Source organism: Salmo salar, chromosome 13, assembly GCF_965601325.2.
Source record: "Salmo salar chromosome 13, fSalSal1, whole genome shotgun sequence".
Lineage (NCBI taxonomy): Eukaryota > Metazoa > Chordata > Actinopteri > Salmoniformes > Salmonidae > Salmo > Salmo salar.
This window is the reverse complement of record NC_138303.1, coordinates 49,490,957-49,511,363: the sequence shown is the minus strand read 5'-3', so window position 1 is coordinate 49,511,363 and position 20,407 is coordinate 49,490,957. Positions and strand designations below refer to the sequence as shown.

The window sequence follows — 20,407 nt, the reverse complement described above, 5'->3', positions numbered from 1 at the left end:
GCTAGCGGAACACCTGCTCCAATATCCAATGATGGGCGTGGCGCGAAATACAAATATCTCTAAAATCCGAAAACTTCCATTTTTCAAACATATGACTATTTTACAGCATTTTAAAGACAAGACTCTCGTTAATCTAACCACACTGTCCGATTTCAAAAAGGCTTTACAGCGAAAGCAAAACATTAGATTATGTCAGCAGAGTACCCAGCCAGAAATAATCAGACACCCATTTTTCAAGCTAGCATATAATGTCACAAAAACCCAGAAGACAGCTAAATGCAGCACTAACCTTTGATGATCTTCATCAGATGACACACCTAGGACATTATGTTATACAATACATGCATGTTTTGTTCAATCAAGTTCATATTTATATCAAAAAACAGCTTTTTACATTAGCATGTGACGTTCAGAACTAGCAAACTTCCGGGGAATTTACTAACAATTTACTAAATTACTCACGATAAACGTTCACAAAAAGCATAATTATTTTAAGAATTATAGATCAGAACTCCTCTATGCACTCGATATGTCCGATTTTAAAATAGCTTTTTGGTGAAAGCACATTTTGCAATATTCTAAGTACATAGCCCAGCCATCACGGGCTAGCTATTTAGACACCCGGCAAGTTTAGCCTTCACCAAAATCAGATATACTATAAGAAAAATGTTATTACCTTTCCTGTTCTTCGTCAGAATGCACTCCCAGGACTTCTACTTCAATAACAAATGTTGGTTTGGTCCCAAATAATCCATCGTTATATCCAAATAGCGGCATTTTGTTCGTGCGTTCCAGACACTATCCGAAATGGTAAATCAGGGTCGCGCGCATGGCGCATTTCGTGACAAAACATTTCTAAATATTTCATTACCGTACTTCGAAGCATGTCAACCGCTGTTTAAAATCAATTTTTATGCAATTTATCTCGTAAAAAGCGATAATATTCCGACCCGGGAATCTGCTTTTCGGTAAATAGAGGGAAAAACAGAAAGACGGGGGCGGCCAGTGCACGCGCCTAAGCCCTTTGTTCTCTGATAGACCACTTAGCAAAAGCGCTCGTGTGTTTCAGCCAGGGCTTTGAATTACGTCATTCAGCTTTTTCCCAGGCTCTGAGCGCCCATGGAAGCCGTAGGAAGTGTCACGTAACAGCAGAGATCCTTTGTAATGGATAGAGATAATAAAGAAGGCCAAGAAATGGTCAGACAGGGTACTTCCTGTACAGAATCTTCTCAGGTTTTGGCCTGCCAAATGAGTTCTGTTATACTCACAGACACCATTCAAACAGTTTTAGAAACTTTGGAGTGTTTTCTATCCAAAGCTAATAATTATATGCATATTCTAGTTTCTGGGCAGGAGTAATAATCAGATTAAATCGGGTATGTTTTTTATCCAGCCGTGAAAATACTGCCCCCTAGCCATGACAGGTTAAAATGGTGTAAAATAGTCATATGTTTGAGAAATTGAAGTAATAGCATTTCTAAGGTATTTGAATAACGCGCCACAGGATTCCACTGGCTGTTACGTAGGTTTCGTCCCACCTTCCCTAGAGAGGTTAACAATTACAAGCATACCCATAACATGATGCAGCCACCCCTATTCTTGAAAATATGGAGAGAGGTACTCAGTAATGTGTTGTATTGGATTTGCCCCAAACATAACACTTTGTATTCACATAAAATTGTGAATTGCTTTGCCACATTTTTTGCAGTATTACTTTAATGCCTTTTTGCAAGAAGGATCCATGTTTTGGAATATGTTATGTTTTGATGATTGTTTTGTTGATCTATCCTCAGTTTTCTCCTATCACAGCCATTAAACTATGTAACTGTTTTAAAGTCACCATTTGGCCTCATGGTGAAATCCCTTAGCAGTTTCCTTCCTCTCCAGCAACTGAGTTAGGAAGGATGCCTGTATCTTTGTAGTGACTGGGTGTATTGATACACCATCCAAAGTGTAATTAATAACTTCACCATGCTCAAAGGGATATTCAATGTCTGCTTTCCATAACAATGAGGTATTGACTCAAGACATTTCAGCCTGTAATTTTTTATTAATTTCTAAACATTTCAAAAACATAATTCCATTTTGACATTATGTGTAGGCCAGAGATAAAAAAAAATTAAAAAAAACTATTTTCAATTCAGGCTGTAACACTTTAAGAACTGGGGAGTTTTTCAGGATAAAAAATAAATGACATGGAGCTAAGCACAGGCAAAATGTTAGAGGAAATCCTGGTTCAGTCTTCTTTCCACCAGACACTGGGAGATGAATTTACCTTTCAGCAGGACAATAACCTAAAACACAAGGCAAAATCTACACTGGAGTTGCTTACCAAGAATACATTGAATGTTCCTGATTGGCCGAGTTACAGTTTTGAATCAAATCTGCTTGAAAATCTATGGCATAACCAGAAAATGGTTGTCTAGCAATGATCAAAAACCAATTTGACAAAGCTTGAAGAATTTTGAAAATAATAATGGGAAAATAGTGTACAATCCAGGTGTGCAAAACTCTTAGAGACTTACCCAGAAATACTCAAAGCTGTAAATGCTGCAAAATGTGATTCTAATATGTATTGACTCAGGGGTGTGAATACTTATGTAAATGACCTATTTCTGGATTTCATTTTCAATACATTTGCAAAAATGTCTAAAAACATGTTTTCACTTTGTCATTATGAGGTACTGTTTGCAGATAGGTGAAAAATATATATTTAATTCAGGCTGTAACTCAAAAAAATATGGAATAAGTCAAGGGGTGTTAATACTTTCTGAAGGCACTGCATCTTTACCAAGCATTTTAAAGTTATTACCTGCCCATTGGTTTTCTGCTTGTAATACGACAACCCTGCTGTGCTTCAATAAACGGCACAGGAACTTTGTCTCAAGGACAACTAGAAAGGTTTGCAATGTCAAATTGAGCCTACTTCACCAGCCAGCAGTACTGTATCATTTTAATCATTTTAGTCAATAATATTTTTGCAACGTAAGCTTAACTTTCTGAACATTCGAGACGTGTAGTCCACTTGTCATTCCAATCTCCTTTGCACTAGCATAGCCTCTTCTGTAGCCTGTCAACTATGTGTCTGTCTATCCCTGCTCACTCCTCGTCTGCCCACGTGTTCTCGCACACCCCGAGAGCTTCTGGTCAGCGGGGTGGTGGCACTGGGATCCTCATCTCTCCCAAGTGGACATTCTCTCTTTCTCCCCTGACCCATCTGTCTATCGCCTCCTTTGAATTGCATGCTATCACAGTTACCAGCCCTTTCAAGCTTAACATCCTTATCATTTATCGCCCTCCAGGTTCCCTTGGAGAGTTCATCAATGAGCTTGACGCCTTGATAAGTTCCTTTCCTGAGGATGGCTCACCTCTCACAGTTCTGGGTGACTTTAACCTCCCCACGTCTACCTTTGACTCATTCCTCTCTGCCTCCTTCTTTCCACTCCTCTCCTCTTTTGACCTCACCCTCTCACCTTCCCCCCCTACTCACAAGGCAGGCAATACGCTTGACCTCATCTTTACTAGATGCTGTTCTTCCACTAATCTCATTGCAACTCCCCTCCAAGTCTCCGACCACTACCTTGTATCCTTTTCCCTCTCGCTCTCATCCAACACTTCTCACTCTGCCCCTACTCGGATGGTATTGCGCCATCCCAACCTTCGCTCTCTCTCCCCCATCCTATCATCTCTTCCCTCTGCTCAAACCTTCTCCAACCTATCTCCTGATTCTGCCTCCTCAACCCTCCTCTCCTCCCTTTCTGCATCCTTTGACTCTCCATGTCCCCTATCCTCCAGGCCGGCTCGGTCCTCCCCTCCTGCTCCGTGGCTCGACGACTCATTGCGAGCTCACAGAACAGGGCTCTGGGCAGCCGAGCGGAAATGGAGGAAAACTCGCCTCCCTGCGGACCTGGCATCCTTTCACTCCCTCCTCTCTACATTTTCCACCACTCTAAATTCCAAGCATCTGCCTCTAACCCTAGGAAGCTCTTTGCCACCTTCTCCTCCCTCCTGAATCCTCCTCCCCCCCTTTCCCTCTCTGCGGATGACCCTTGTCAATCATTTGGAAAAGAAGGTCGACGACATCCGATCCTCGTTTGCTAAGTCAAACGACACCGCTGGTCCTGCTCACACTGCTCTACCCTGTGCTTTGACCTCTTTCTCCCCTCTCTCTCCAGATGAAATCTCGCGTCTTGTGACGGCCAGCCGCCCAACAACCTGCCTGCTTGACCCTATCCCCTCCTCTCTTCTCCAGACCATTTCCGGAGACCTCCTCCCTTACCTCACCTCGCTCATCAACTCATCCTTGACCGCTGGCTACGTCCCTTCCGTCTTCAAGAGAGCGAGAGTTGCACCCCTTCTGAAAAAACCTACACTCGATCCCTCCGATGTCAACAACTACAGACCAGTATCCCTTCTTTCTTTTCTCTCCAAAACTCTTGAACGTGCCGTCCTTGGCCAGCTCTCCTGCTATCTCTCTCAGAATAACCTTCTTGATCCAAATCAGTCAGGTTTCAAGACTGGTCATTCAACTGAGACTGCTCTTCTCTGTGTCACGGAGGCGCTACGCACTGCTAAAGCTAACTCTCTCTCCTCTGCTCTCATTCTTCTAGACCTATCGGCTGCCTTTGATGCTGTGAACCATAAGATCCTCCTCTCCACCCTCTCCGAGTTGGGCATCTCCGGCGCGGCCCACGCTTGGATTGCGTCCTACCTGACAGGTCGCTCCTATCAGGTGGCGTGGCGAGAATCTGTCTCCGCACCACGTGCTCTCACCACTGGTGTCCCCCAGGGCTCTGTTCTAGGCACTCTCCTATTCTCGCTATACACCAAGTCACTTGGCTCTGTCATATCCTCACATGGTCTCTCCTATCATTGCTATGCAGACGACACACAATTATTCTTCTCCTTTCCCCCTTCTGATAACCAGGTGGCGAATCGCATCTCTGCATGTCTGGCAGACATATCAGTGTGGATGACGGATCACCACCTCAAGCTGAACTTCGGCAAGACGGAGCTGCTCTACCTCCCGGGGAAGGACTGCCCGTTCCATGATCGCGCTATCACGGTTGACAACTCCATTGTGTCCTCCTCCCAGAGTGCTAAGAACCTTGGCGTGACCCTGGACAACACCCTGTCGTTCTCCACTAACATCAAGGCGGTGACCCGATCCTGTAGGTTCATGCTCTACAACAGTCGCAGTTACGACCCTGCCTCACACAGGAAGCGGCGCAGGTCCTAATCCAGGCACTTGTCATCTCCCGTCTGGATTACTGCAACTCGCTGTTGGCTGGGCTCCCTGCCTGTGCCATTAAACCCCTACAACTCATCCAGAACGCCGCAGCCCGTCTGGTGTTCAACCTACCCAAGTTCTCTCACGTCACCCCGCTCCTCCGCTCTCTCCACTGGCTTCCAGTTGAAGCTCGCTTCCGCTACAAGACCATGGTGCTTGCCTACGGAGCTGTGAGGGGAACGGCACCTCCGTAGAAAATAAAGGAAAGCCGCACACTAAGAGCTCAGATGCAAAAATGTAATAACCAACGTTTCGACAGCGAAGCTGTCTTCATCAGGGTATCATCACAAACACTGCGAGATGAGTCATTTATATAGTGTCAAGAGACACACAGGTGTTTGTAATCATGGCCAAGTATGGCCTAATATCATTGGTTAACTCAAATATTTAAAAAAAATGGCATACAAAGAACATACAAAAAGACAAACAAATGGATAGCATACGATCATAGCATTTGTAGTCTAAAATGTATCTAACAAACAATTACAATGGCAAAATCACAATTATCACAAGAATGGCTTCAGATCAAAGTCTATGTTGAGACCGAAGGGAGCAAGGGTCTTTAAATTAAAGATCCAGGCAGCCTCTCGTTTTAACAATAAATTATCAAGGTCACCCCCTCTCCTCGGGAGGGTGACATGTTCGATGCCAATATAACGCAGAGACGAAATCGGATGGTTTGCTTCCAAAAAGTGGGCCGCAACTGGGCAAGTTAAGTTTTTGCACCTAATGGTGCTACGGTGCTCTGAGATACGTACTTTTAATTCACGCTTTGTTTTACCACAAGGACAAGTTATAAGATAAATAACTGCCTTAGTGGAACACGTAATAACACCTTTAATTGGGATAGATTTCCCTGTTTGGGGGTGTTTGAAGGATCTACATTTATAAGTGCCATTGCATTGAGCACAGCCATTACACTTGTAATTTCCATCCAGTATGGGCGCAAATAGACGTTGTTCAGGAATATCTTGGGGTGGTAAATCAGAGTGTACCAATTGGTCTCTGAGATTTCTTCCCCGCGAGAATACGACCAGGGGAAGATCAGAAAACACATTAACGAGACTATCATCATATTTCAGAATGTGCCAATGTTTGTGAACGATTCCTTTAATTTGTTCAGAGCACTTTGAATAGCGGGTAGTGAGAACGCAAGAATGCATCTTTTTGCGAGACTGACCTTGAAAAAGTTCATGTCTCGTTTTGAATTTTCTCAATGGCAATATTAATTTGATCATTGTTGTACCCCCTCTCCTTGAACTTATCCTGAGTCTCAGCCATATTTCTGTCGAAATCTGATTGTTTAATACAAATTCTTTTGAGTCGACAGAATTGGCTATAGGGCAAACTATTTTTCAAGGGAAGTGGGTGACAACTATCAGCCCTCAACAAACTGTTACGATCAGTAGGTTTCCTGTAAAGATCAGTGTATAAAACATTATCTTCACACAAGATCAGAAGATCAAGAAAACTGATTTGACGTGTATCAGATTGCATAGTAAATCTCAAATGTTCAGAACAGGAGTTAAGAAAAGCATAAAACGCCTGGAGCAGTTCTGCATCACCCCTCCATAGAACAAAAATATTGTCAATATACCGTTTCCAAATAATGATGTTAGGCAAGAAAACATTTTTGCGAGGGTTGAAAATGGATTGTTTCTCCATGTAACCCACATACAAATTAGCATAGTTAGGAGCCATGGGGGATCCCATAGCAGTACCCTTCATCTGAATAAAGAAATCATTTAGAAACATGAAATAGTTATGTGTGAGTACTATTTCAGCCAATGTTACAATGCAGGCACTGGAAGGTAGCTCATTAAGGTCACGTTGCAGAAGAAAATGTTCCATGGCTTCAATACCGCCCTCATGAGGAATATTTGTGTATAACGACTCAACATCAAAAGTAACTAACAAGGTGTTCCAGTTGAAGCTCGCTTCCGCTACAAGACCATGGTGCTTGCCTACGGAGCTGTGAGGGGAACGGCACCTCCGTACCTTCAGGCTCTGATCAGGCCCTACACCCAAACAAGGGCACTGCGTTCATCCACCTCTGGCCTGCTCGCCTCCCTACCTCTGAGGAAGCACAGTTCCCACTCAGCCCAGTCAAAACTGTTCGCTGCTCTGGCACCCCAATGGTGGAACAAGCTCCCTCACGACGCCAGGACAGCGGAGTCAATCACCACCTTCCGGAGACACCTGAAACCCCACCTCTTTAAGGAATACCTAGGATAGGATAAAGTAATCCTTCTAAACCCCCCCCCCCTAAAAGATTTAGATGCACTATTGTAAAGTGGTTGTTCCACTGGATATCATAAGGTGAATGCACCAATTTGTAAGTCGCTCTGGATAAGAGCGTCTGCTAAATGACTTAAATGTAATGTAAATGAGAGGAGATCAGCCATCCATGAAATATGAATGAATAGATTTGACAAGGTTGTGAGAAAAGTCGCAAATCTCATTTCATCAGAATAACCAAGAGCTAAACCTTCTCATGGCTGTCTATTCTGTCAGTTTTGTGGTGATGATTTCTGAGATCTTGTTTAATTTGAAATACATTTTAAATCTGCAATATGTAACTTTTCGGGTGACCCAACCAAATTAAACGGTAGATCTGTTCTGTTCTTTGCTTCCTGTTTTTAAGTTATTACATTTTTTAAATTTGTTTTTTACTTTCGGCTTTGTACACCAGCTTCAAACAGCTGAAAACGCAATATTTTTGTTATGGAAAATACGTTTCACAGCGGTTTATATGGTACAATGATTCTCTACACTTTACTTGCTTGTTTTGTCACATAAACTGGAATTAGCAGAACTATTAGAATTTTTAGCAACCAGGAAATGGCGGTACGATTTCTGCATAGTTCACTTTTAAATAGGGCTATACATTCAGCCAGAAATTCAATTATGACATACTTTACCTGTTCATCTTAATGCGGATAATCCAATTTTTACCTCAGACTGGGCAGCTCTTCAGGGGGTGCTAATGCTTTAGCAGATTTTTATGAACATTTTTGGGGGGGTTTATGGGTTCTAAATGTCAAACGGCAAATGTTTTCATATGGATCATGAATTCAAGCTATATCTTAGGCAGGGGTTGGAATCGGTTCAGGGAACAGAACCAAAAACCTGTAAATAACTACATTTCTCAAGGAACATAAATTGGAACCTGGAATGAAAGGGATCCATAGTGTTCCAGAATAGAACCTTTATTGTAAAAGCATGGGAACCTGTTAATAATGTTCTTTTACGTTCCATATTTTTTTTTCTAGTCCCACAACAAAATGCCTATGCAAAGACCTCACTCTGTCAAACTTATTCCAGCGTCTGCCTACAAGCTGAAAATATTTGCATGTGCATGTGTGTGTTTAGGCTACCTGCCCCTCCCTCCTCTGAAGCATAGGCTACCGTACTGATGTTACAAGCTTGATTCAGAAGGTAGGGAAATAGATTTTTAGTTAGCTAGAGAAAAATGGATTAACTTTTTCAATGCTAGTTAAGTATACTATAGACCTAGTTATCATTTTTCAGGTTGGATATATTAACTACAAAAAAGGTAAGATGTGTTTTTAATTCTGGTGCCACTCTGCACACAGAAGCTTGTCCGCTAGCTAGCTCAAAGGATATTAAACGTTACTCCATAGAAGCCGTTCCTCCTAGGAATAATTCTGTGGACCTAATTCAGATAATGCATGTCATAACAAGATGCCCAGCGCTTCAAGCCTCGTCCTCGAGCCTCCTCAACCCACTCGCTCTCTCCCCACCCGCAAAAGTTCAGTCGCATCTTGCGCTACAGCCTAGACTTGTTTGTCCATCACGCATGTAAACGAATAGCTTGCCTGCTCTATCTGCACTTACTGGTAATTTAATGAGCTAAATGTAAAAAAACTGTTGATTTCACAGGTTAAAAAAGGAACAGAAAGGAACTTTATAAACCATTACTTTGTTTGGATTTGAACCGGTTCAGAACTTTATTTTGATGGTCAGAACATTGGGGGAAAAAAATAATAATTGGGTTCTGTACAAAACGAAAGGATTGGAAAATTATTTTCGTTCCAACCCCTGATGTTATGGTAACCTTGCAACAATATCTTCTTAGAGGGCAATGCTACTTTCCACGTCGAGAGAACGTTAGGGGTTCTTACAGAAATTAAGGGGCTCTGATAGAAAAGGCAATGTCAACAAACTCACCAAGAAGTCAATGTCCTCTGCCTTGAGGTGGTCAGCGATATACTGCACGCCCTCTATGGCCCTTCTCATTGACGGCAATATTGTGGGGAACATGGTTTCCCAGGTACCTAGAGCCATGCTGGGCTCAGTGGAGGTGGCTCTACCTAGGTGGTCTAGCAGGACCTGTCTCTTTACCCTTCCTCCACCTAGAGCCCATCGGCCCTTGCCATAGACAGCAGCCCCACCCCACTCCTTGTTCAGGCAGCAGTACTGGAAGCTGCGGTAGTGGTGCTCAGTCCTCTGGGGGGGGCTCCTGGTTAGGCTCCCTCTGGTGGTCAAACACATGCTCTACACTGTGGCTCCACCCATTGGGGGCCAGCATCCGCGGCTCATCCCGGGGCAGAGAGCGTAAGGGGCCCAAGTGACCCAGCGGCAGAGACAGGGTGGAGGAGGAGAAGGACTGGGTGGAGGAGTGAGTTGAGCAGGACAAAGGGGAGGCGATGTTTCCCAGCTTGGAATGCTCTTCCAGGATGATGGAGTACTGGCTGGAGGCGAAGTGGCATTAGAGCTGGGGGGCCTTGAGGGGGTGTGCCTCCAAAAGCAGGTCCTGAGGCAGAGAGGGAGAGGATAAAGGAGAGAAGGCCAGGATGATGGAGTACTGGCTGGAGGTGAAGTGGCAGTAGAGCTGGGGGGCCTTGAGGGGGTGTGCCTCCAAAAGCAGGTCCTGAGGCAGAGAGGGAGAGGATAAAGGAGAGAAGGCCAGGATGATGGGGCTGTCAGAGTGTGTGGCAGAGAGAGTGTGCCCCAGCTGTCCTAGCCCCGTCTCCACCCTGGCCCAGAAAGATTGGGACTGATTGGCTGCTGTCGAGGAGCTGGTCTGGTGCATCATCTCAATCAGCTTCTGGCTGTTTTTCTTGGCAGTGGCCAGGGGCCGCTTCATGAAGAGCACGCAAGGCACCAGGAAGACCCACCACACCCAGTGGGGCATAAACGGTGAGCGATGGTGCACATTGAGCACGAAGACTGTGATGATGATAGAGAGGGTGACAAAGATCATGTTGAAGAGGAGGTCCTCGCCGATAAGCAGGATGACCAGTGAGGTGGACTGGATGATCTCGGTAATGAGCAAGAGGAAGACCGTGAGAGACAGCAACACAGAGATACACAAGGTGATCTTCTCGCCACACTGGGAGGGCAGATAGAACACCAAGACAGTCAGACAGGAGATTAACAAACATGGTATAATCAGGTTGATGGTGTAGAAGAGCGGCAGCCTGCGGATGATGAAGTAATAGATGATATCGGGGTAGATCTCGGTGCAGCACTCATACTTCTTGGTGTTGTACTTTCCCACAGCATTGATGATCATCCACTCGCCGCTCTCCCAGTAGTCCATCTGGTCCACGTCACTGGCCATGCCGATCAAGTCAATCTTGGCCCGGTCGTAAGTCCACAAGCCAAACTTCATCTTGCAGTTCTGCTGGTCGAAGGGGAAAAAGGTGACGTCGATGCTGCAGGAAGACTTGTAGATGGCCGGCGGCATCCACTTGATGTGCCCGTCATGGAATAGGTGGGCCTTGGTCAGGTGGGTCACTGCGAAATCACCATCAGCGCTACAGAGGAAATACAGTATATTTGAGACAAAAGTAACTCCTTAAATGCTTTATTCATATAATATATAAACTCAGCAACAACAAAAAATGTCCCTTTTTCAGGACCCTGTCTTTCAAAGATAATTCGTAAAAATCCAAATAACTTCAAAGATCTTCATTGTAAAGGGTTTAAACACTGTTTCACATGCTTGTTCAATGAACCATAAATTAATACACATGCACCTGTGGAACGGTCGTTAAGACACTACTTACAGCTTACAGATGGTAGGCAATTAAGGTCACAGTTATGAAAACTTAGGACACTAAAGAGGCCTTTCTACTGACTCTGAAAAACACCACAAAGAAAGATGCACAGGGTCCTTGCTCATCTGCGTGAACGTGCCTTAGTCATGCTGCAAGGAGGCATTTGGACTGCAGATGTGGCCAGGGCAATAAATTGCAATGTCTGTACTGTGAGATGCCTAAGACAGCTCTACAGGGAGACAGGATGGACAGCTGATCATCCTCACAGTGGCAGACCACGTGTAACAACACCTGCACAGAATCGGTACATCCGAACATCACATCGGTACATCACATCGGTACATCACACCTGCGGGACAGGTACAGGATGGCAACAACAACTGCCCGAGTTACACCAGGAACGCACAATTCCTCCATCAGTGCTCAGACTGTCCGCAATAGGCTGAGAGAGGCTGGATTGAGGGCTTTTAGGCCTGTTGTAAGGCAGGTCCTCACCAGACATCACAGGCAACAATGTCGCCTATGGGCACAAACCCACTGGCGCTGGACCAGACAGGACTGGCAAAAAGTGCTCTTCACTGACGAGTCGTGGTTTTGTCCTCACCAGGGGTGATGGTCGGATTCACGTTTATCGTCAAAGGAATGAGCGTTATACCGAGGCCTGTAATCTGGAGTGGGATCGATTTGGAGGTGGAGGGTCCGTCATGGTCTGGGGCGGTGTATCACAGAATCATCGGACCGAGCTTGTTGTCATTGCAGGCAATCTCAACACTGTGCGTTAAAGGGAAGACATCCCCCTCCCTCATGTGGTACCCTCCCTGCAGGCTCATCCTGACATGACCCTCCAGCATGACAATGCCACCAGCCATACTGCTCGTTCTGTGCGTGATTTCCTGCAAGACAGGAATGTCAGTGTTCTGCCATGGCCACCGAAGAGCCCGGGTCTCAATCCCATTGAGCACGTCTGGGACCTGTTGGATCGGAGGGTGAGGGCTAGGGCCCTTCCCCCCAGAAATGTCTGGAGACTTACAGGTGCCTTGGTGGAAGAGTGGGGTAACATCTCACAGCAAGAACTGAAAAATCTGGTGCAGTTCATGAGGAGGAGATACACTGCAGTACTTAATGCAGCTGGTGGCCACACCAGATACTGACTGTTACTTTTGACTTTGACCCGCCCTTTGTTCAGGGACACATTACTCCATTTCTGTTAGTCATATGTCTGTGGAATTTCTTCAGTTTATGTCTCAGTTGTTGAATCTGGTTATGTTCATACAAATATTTACACGTTAAGTTTGCTTAAAATAAACACAGTTGACAGTGAGAGGATGTTTATTGTTTTGCTGAGTTTATGTAGGTCATTTATTGTAAGGATTCAGTCTACAATTTTTACAATATGGATGATTTACAGGTTTTCAAAAAGCATTGGTCCCTAAATTCATATTAGCACAAAATAATATTTAACAGATCCTGACCTAGTGTTATTCATGTACAATTTTACTATAATACCACACTGTATTATCACTGACTGCATGTTTAATGACAACAAGGAACAACCCCATCTAATTAAAAATGCATGTATTCATATTTCCCATGAGTTTGCAATATCTCCCATTGCATTTTGCATGCCTGCTGTCAAAAGTGGATAACATTTGTATGTAGGGGTGTAAGTTGAGCCACCCTTGTTTCTAGGAAACACAAAATTAATAATTTGACCAAATATTTAGGAATATATCATCATTTCATGGAATCTGTGAAGGAAGAAAAGGTGGTTAGCAAGCTAGGTCCAAAAAACAGATTTTTATCAAGTCAAATTAATGTGTTGTGTTAGAGGTTTCATGATGCTTGTATCTAAACCAAAACACTTAATTTTAAGATTGTTCTATATATCCATTTGGGTCGCAATAAGCTTCAATATGATGTTGAAAACCTAGCATCCTTGTAGCTGTGTGGGCTAACATAGTAAAATTGTTTACTTTGGGTAAGTTGAGCCAATGGCCATGGAGTAAGTTGAGCGAATGGTTGAGCCAATAGCATGTTGAGCAAATTGAAGTGTTTTCTTTCCAGGCATTATCATTGGTATATGAGGTAACAACAGGGCCTGGCCTATGTTAAAAGTGTTCAAAATGTGTTTGTTAGGTGTTAAGACTGTGTTAAAAGACGCTTAAAATGATTGAAAGAAAAAATTATGTTTAATTGTGTTTAGGAAATAAAGGTAGACATGGGCTGAATCTCAAACAGAACACTTTGTCCCTAAGCCCTTTTCAAGTGGCCACTTGCTGTTGTGTTCGATAGTGATCACTCAATTCTGCAAGTGTTTTGGCCAAAATGAGCATTGAGACGATGTGCACTCGACATCCCAACTGCCACTCAATATTCCCAAATTCGAAATCTATTTGCGAGGATTGTCTCCCCCAACCTGACTTGTAGGATGACTCACTTGCTATGGGACCTGGGACAGACACACACATACACCACCGTTCAAAAGTTTGGGGTCACTTAGACATTTCCTTGTTTTTGAAAGAAAAAAATATGCTTTTGTTCTTTAAAATATTATCAAATTGATCAGAAATACAGTGTAGACATTGTTAATGTTGTAAATTACTATTGTAGCTGGAAATGGCAATTTCTTTATGGAATATCTACATAGGCGTACAGAGGCCCCTTATCAACAACCATCACTCCTGTGTTCCAATGGCACGTTGTATCATTTTAACCTCTTACATCTAGACATTCCGCTAGCGGAACACCTGCTCCAACATCCAATGATGGGCGTGGCGCGAAATACAAACTCCTCAAAAATACAAAAACTTCAATTTTTCAAACATATGACTATTTCACAGCATTTTAAAGATAAGACTCTCCTTTATCTAACCACACTGTCCGATTTCAAAAAGGCTTTACAACGAAAGAAAAACATTAGATTATGTCAGCAGAGTACCAAGCCAGAAATAATCAGACACCCATTTTTCAAGCTAGCATATAATGTCACAAAAACCCAGAAGACAGCTAAATGCAGCACAAACCTTTTATGATCTTCATCAGATGACAACCCTAGGACATTATGTTATACAATACATGCATGTTTTGTTCAATCAAGTTCATATTTATATCAAAAAACAGCTTTTTACATTAGCATGTGACGTTCAGAACTAGCATACCCCCCGCAAACTTCCGGCGAATTCACTAAGAATTTACTAAATTACTCACGATAAACGTTCACAAAAAGCATAACAATTATTTAAAGAATTATAGATACAGAACTCCTCTATGCACTCGATATGTCCGATTTTAAAATAGCTTTTTGGTGAAAGCACATTTTGCAATATTCTAAGTACATAGCCCAGGCATCACGGGCTAGCTATTTAGACACCCGGCAAGTTTAGCACTCACCAATATCAGGTTTACTATTATAAAAGTTTGATTACCTTTTGTTGTCTTCGTCAGAATGCACTCCCAGGACTGCTACTTCAATAACAAATGTTGGTTTGGTCCAAAATAATCCATCGTTATATCCGAATAGCGGCGTTTTGTTCGTGCGTCCCAGACACTATCTGAAATGGTAAATCAGGGTCGTGCGCATGGCGCAATTCGTGACAAAAAAAATCGAAATATTCCATTACCGTACTTCGAAGCATGTCAACCGCTGTTTAAAATCCATTTTTATGCCATTTTTCTCGTAAAAAAGCAATAATATTCCGACCGGGAATCTCCTTTTAGCTAAACAGAGGAAAGAAAACAAAGCATTCGGTCGACGCGGGCACGCGCCTGAGTCTCACAGTACTGTAACCAGCCACTACCCAAACACGCTACTTCGTTTCAGCCAGAGCCTGCAAAGCCACGATTCAGCTTTTTACCGCCTTCTGAGACCCTATGGCAGCCGTAGGAAGTGTCACGGGACAGCTAAGATCCTCACTCTTCAATAAACAGAGACAAGAAGAACGACACCTTGTCAGACAGGCCACTTCCTGCCTGAAACCTTGTCAGGTTTTTGCCTGCCAAATGAGTTCTGTTATACTCACAGACACCATTCAAACAGTTTTAGAAACTTTAGGGTGTTTTCTATCCATATGTAATAAGTATATGCATATTCTAGTTACTGGGTAGGAGTGGTAACCAGATTAAATCGGGCACGTTTTTTATCCAGCCGTGAAAATACTGCCCCCTAGCCATAACAGGTTAAAAGGCTAATTGATAATTAGAAATCCCTTTTGCAATTATTGTTGTCCTAATTAAAGAACCAACAAAACGCACCTTCTTTAGACTAGTTGAGTATCTGGAGCATCAGCATTTGTGGGTTCGATTACAGGCTCAAAATGGCTAGAAACAAATAACTTTCTTCTGAAACATGTCAGTCTATTCTTGTTCTGAGAAACTAAGGCTATTCCACGCGAGAAAAAAGATCTTGTACAACGCTCTGTACTACTCCCTTCACAGAACAGCGCAAACTGGCTCTAACCAGAATAGAAAGAGGAGTAGGAGGCCCAAGTGCACCACTGAGCAAGAGGACAAGTACATTAGAGTGTCTAGTTCGAGAAACAGACGCCTCACAAGTCCTCAACTGGCAGCCTCATTAAATAGTACATCAGTCTCAACGTCAACAGTGAAGAGGCGACTCCGGGATGCTGGCCTTCTAGGCAGAGTTCCTCTGTCCAGTGTCTGTGTTCTTTTGCCCATCTTAATCTTTTCTTTTTATTGGCCAGTCTGAGATATGGTCTTTTTCTTTGCAACTCTGCCTAGAAGATAGCATGTTTAAGCTTTGTTTTTATTCTAACATTGTTAGTCATCATAATAATCAGGAGGTGAAATGTAATACTGACCTTGGATCATTAACTCTGGGACTACTGCATCTCTATCTGTATTCCAATGTAAAGCATCTCTTTAATAATACTTCCTGTTGACCTGACCAAGTGACCTCTCACCTCTGATCATGCTGTGCCCTCTATGTAGCCAGTTCCGATGCAGGAGGGGTTTACCGTCACAGCTGATATACCTAGAGGATTTAGGGAGAAGGGGAGAGAGGGATGAAGTGAAGGAGAGAGACTGTTATTGAGAAAATAAGGTAGTTAACCTGTTGGGGATAGGGGGCAGTATTGACACGGCTGGATTAAAAAACGTACCCGATTTAATCTGGTTACTACTCCTGCCCAGTAACTAGAATATGCATATAATTATTGGCTTTGGATAGAAAACACCCTAAAGTTTCTAAAACTGTTTGAATGGTGTCTGTGAGTATAACAGAACTCCTATGGCAGGCCAAAACCTGAGAAGATTTCAAGCAGGAAGTGGCCTGTCTGAGAAGTAGTGTTTCATCTTGGCTCTTTTTATTGAAGACTCAGGATCTGTGCAATAAGGTGACACTTCCTACGTCTTCCATAGGGTCTCAGAGCCCGGGAAAACGTTGAACGATATCGAGGCAGGCTCTGGCTGAAACACTTTATCGCTTTTGGCAAGTGGCCACTCAGAGTACTATGGGCTTAGGCGCGTGCCCGCTTCGACCGAATGCTTTGTTTTCCTTTGTCTGTTTATCTAAACGCAGATTCCCGGTTGGAATATTATCGCTTTTTTATGAGAAAAATGGCATAAAAATTGATTTTAAACAGCGGTTGACATGCTTCAAAGTACGGTAATGGAATATTTAGAATTCTTTTGTCACGAATTGCGCCATGCTCGTCACCCTTATTTAGCCTTTAGGATAGTGTCTAGAACGCACGAACAAAACGCCGCTGTTTGGATATAACGATGGATTATTTTGGACCAAACCAACATTTGTTATTGAAGTAGAAGTCCTGGGAGTGCATTCTGACAAAGACAACAAAGGTAAGAACATTTTTGTTATAGTAAATCTGACTTTGATGAGTGCTAAACCTGCTGGGTGTCTAAATAGCTAGCCCTGTGCCGCCGGGCTATCTACAGAGAATATTGCAAAATGTGCTTTCACCGAAAAGCTATTTTAAAATCGGACATATCGAGTGCATAGAGGAGTTCTGTATCTATAATTCTTAAAATAATTGTTATGCTTTTTGTGAACGTTTATCGTGAGTAATTTAGTAAATTCACCGGCAGTGTTCGGTGGGAATGCTAGTCACATGCTAGTCACATGCTAATGTAAAAAGATGGTTTTTGATATAAATATGAACTTGATTGAACAAAACATTTATGTATTGTATAACATAATGTCCTAGGGTTGTCATCTGATGAAGATCATCAAAGGTTAGTGCTACATTTAGCTGTGGTTTGGGTTTATGTGACATTATATGCTAGCTTGAAAAATGGGTGTCTGATTATTTCTGGCTCGGTACTCTGCTGACATAATCTAATAATGTTTTGCTTTCGTTGTAAAGCCTTTTTGAAATCGGACAGTGTGGTTAGATTAACGAGAGTCTTATCTTTAAAATGGTGTAAAATAGTCATATTTTTAAAAAATTGAAGTAATAGCATATCTAAGGATTTGAATAACGCGCCACAGGATTCAACTGGCTGTTGAGTAGGTGGGACGCAAGCGTCCCACCTAGCCCATAGAGGTTAAAGGGACAGTGTTCAACAGGAATCTGTGTGTGTGGCCTCACCTGGTGTCCACACCACACTAAGTGGCTGCAGAGTACCTTATGCTGAAAAACATGAACGAACACATGAGGACAAACTATATAGCGTAGTTATAGAAATAATGAGTGTCTTACTATTCTCCATGGTTGGCCCTCTTGCCTAATTTTTGAAGGTGGAAGGAGCCACAGTTATACACCCGAGCCTGCTTACTGCACAACACTCTCCATCAATCAGATTGATACATGAATGTGTAGTTGTGGGTTATAGGGTGTCTAATTGCTCTACATTTTTTTCAAAATGGGTGATTTAAAATAGCCTGTTTTGTTTTTGTACAGACATCACACCCTTACCTAAACAATCCCCTCACCTGAGAAGTAGAAATCAAAGGGAGAGAAACTGGGAATTGAATAACTAGTTGACATAGCTAAGTAAATGGAAGAATACTGTTATTGCAATGTGAGTGGCTCTTAAAAGAGCCTTTGGTTGTGCATAGTGTGGTCTATGGTGTTGCCTGGGAGCAGCTCCCTCTTCAAGGAAGTATGAGGTGAAGATCTCCCGCACACGGATTGCCTCTCTTGCTGCGTTGTTGGACCCCATCCTTGAAACATCCTGCAGAGCAGCAGACTTCTCCTCTGGCACATGGCGGTGAGCTTCAGATCATCGAGTCCATCCTCATGAAGTTATGCAGGACACAGGTAGCCTTCACACACCTTAATTCCTCCAGGAGGCAGTCCCAGATGGCCCTGGTCACCCAACCTTGAAGTGCCCTACACATTAACTGTAGGCAATCGTTTTGAATGAATCTCCAGTTACAAGGCATCTGTAGGAATATGGAAGACAATGTAATTAGACTTTTACATTACTGAAGTATAATATCCCTGATAACAAAACATGATAACATTGGATTGATAGATGCATGGGCACACATATTGTCACATGCTACACATGCACATAACAGGATCATAAAAGACAGCATCACAAATGAATACATAAATACCACTTGCAGCTTGATGATGAGTTGATCATTTGAATCAGCTGTGCAGTGCGAAGGCAAAAACAAAAAGGGGCACAGTCCCCAGGAGCAGGACTGAGAACCACTGCTCTTCATTGGGACCTATTCATATGTAGACAGCCTTTCATAGCTCTCTGTATCTGGGGACAGAAAACCTCACAAGAAACAGACTTCATTATAGTCAAATTACACCATATTGAATATTATGTTACTATTATCTCCATACGCACTTCTAGGGACAGGAACTACACAAAGGTACCTGCCCTATCCAGAATAGCCTACTCTCACACTGACAGTTGGGGCTGCTATCCTTTCACCCTCCTCCATGGCTGTTAGCTAGCTACCTACAAATGCATTTGGAGTTTGTTTTTTTACAGTGATAAATACATCAAGATAGCTAGCTAATATTAATTAAATATCACCGTCTACCTAGCTATACAGTATGTGAAGTTGGCTAGATAGCTAGCTAGCTCACTTAGCAGCTCATTTGGGTTAGCCTCCACTGTAGCTAATACATCTTTTTTTTAACATTTTGTTGGATTGCGTCAATCGAATCTGGTATTAGGATATAAACAAACCATGCAACTTAGTTTTGCAATGATTATTTAATTCATCTTTAAGTAAATAGAATGATAGTAGAAATGGTAAATATGATGTTCGTATATACGGGCTCACTGCACCACCTCGCAGGGCAAAACAGAGAACTGAACGACACATCCTTTGTTCTTCCTTAAATACTCTGACAGAGATAGTTCCCGCTCACTGCTGGCCTGTCAGAGGGAGGATGAGCATGGTTTAAACTTACTCATCCTATCGTTGGCGTGCAGGCTGGTCCCAGCCTCGTGACGCACTTCCTGTACACTCTGAGCCTATTGACAACAGGCTCAGTTCTTTTTATTGTATTTCAGTATCAATTGGTTTCTCATGTTACTCTAGTTTGTGAAACAGCCTTCTTCATGCCTCAACAGTTTTACCCCCTAATTAGCCACAGCTCAGCAGTTAGTCACATACACGGTCCCTTAGGACATAATAATCACACAAGCATGTAGCTTAACAAAACAATAGAACATATTGATACATGTGCTGATGTAAAAAGATAATTATACCTTACAATTTTCGAAATGTATTTACTTACTTGAATAGGTTCTCCCAGCCATGTGGACAATTGGAAACGGCAGCAAAGTTTGTTTGTCACCAGAGCGTTTTAGAGCGTATTACTATTGAACTATGTACACAATTAATAACCAGACCTTCATACAAATTTGCTATACTGAATTCTTAACGCACAAATCGAACATGCTGCTATATGCTGCCAGCACGCCCACAACGAGTTACAATGGGCGGCCTGAACTGCACGCAGCAATTTACCAAGCAGTGATGCCAACTTAGCAATTTTGTTGCTAGATTTAGCAACTTTTCAGACTACCCTGGCAACTTCTCTTTCAAACAGCATCTAGCATCAAATTTAGCTACTTTAAAAAATATATTTTGAACTTTTAGCAACTTTTGAAAAGTGACTCAAATGCTAAAATGCAT

General features: G+C 42.8%; 1 pseudogene; it reads right to left on the bottom strand.

The window, feature by feature from the left end:
- Nucleotides 1-6,548: 6,548 nt before the first annotated feature.
- LOC106566944 (neuronal acetylcholine receptor subunit alpha-4 pseudogene) lies at nucleotides 6,549-12,122 on the bottom strand (annotated as a pseudogene).
- Nucleotides 12,123-20,407: the final 8,285 nt, after the last annotated feature.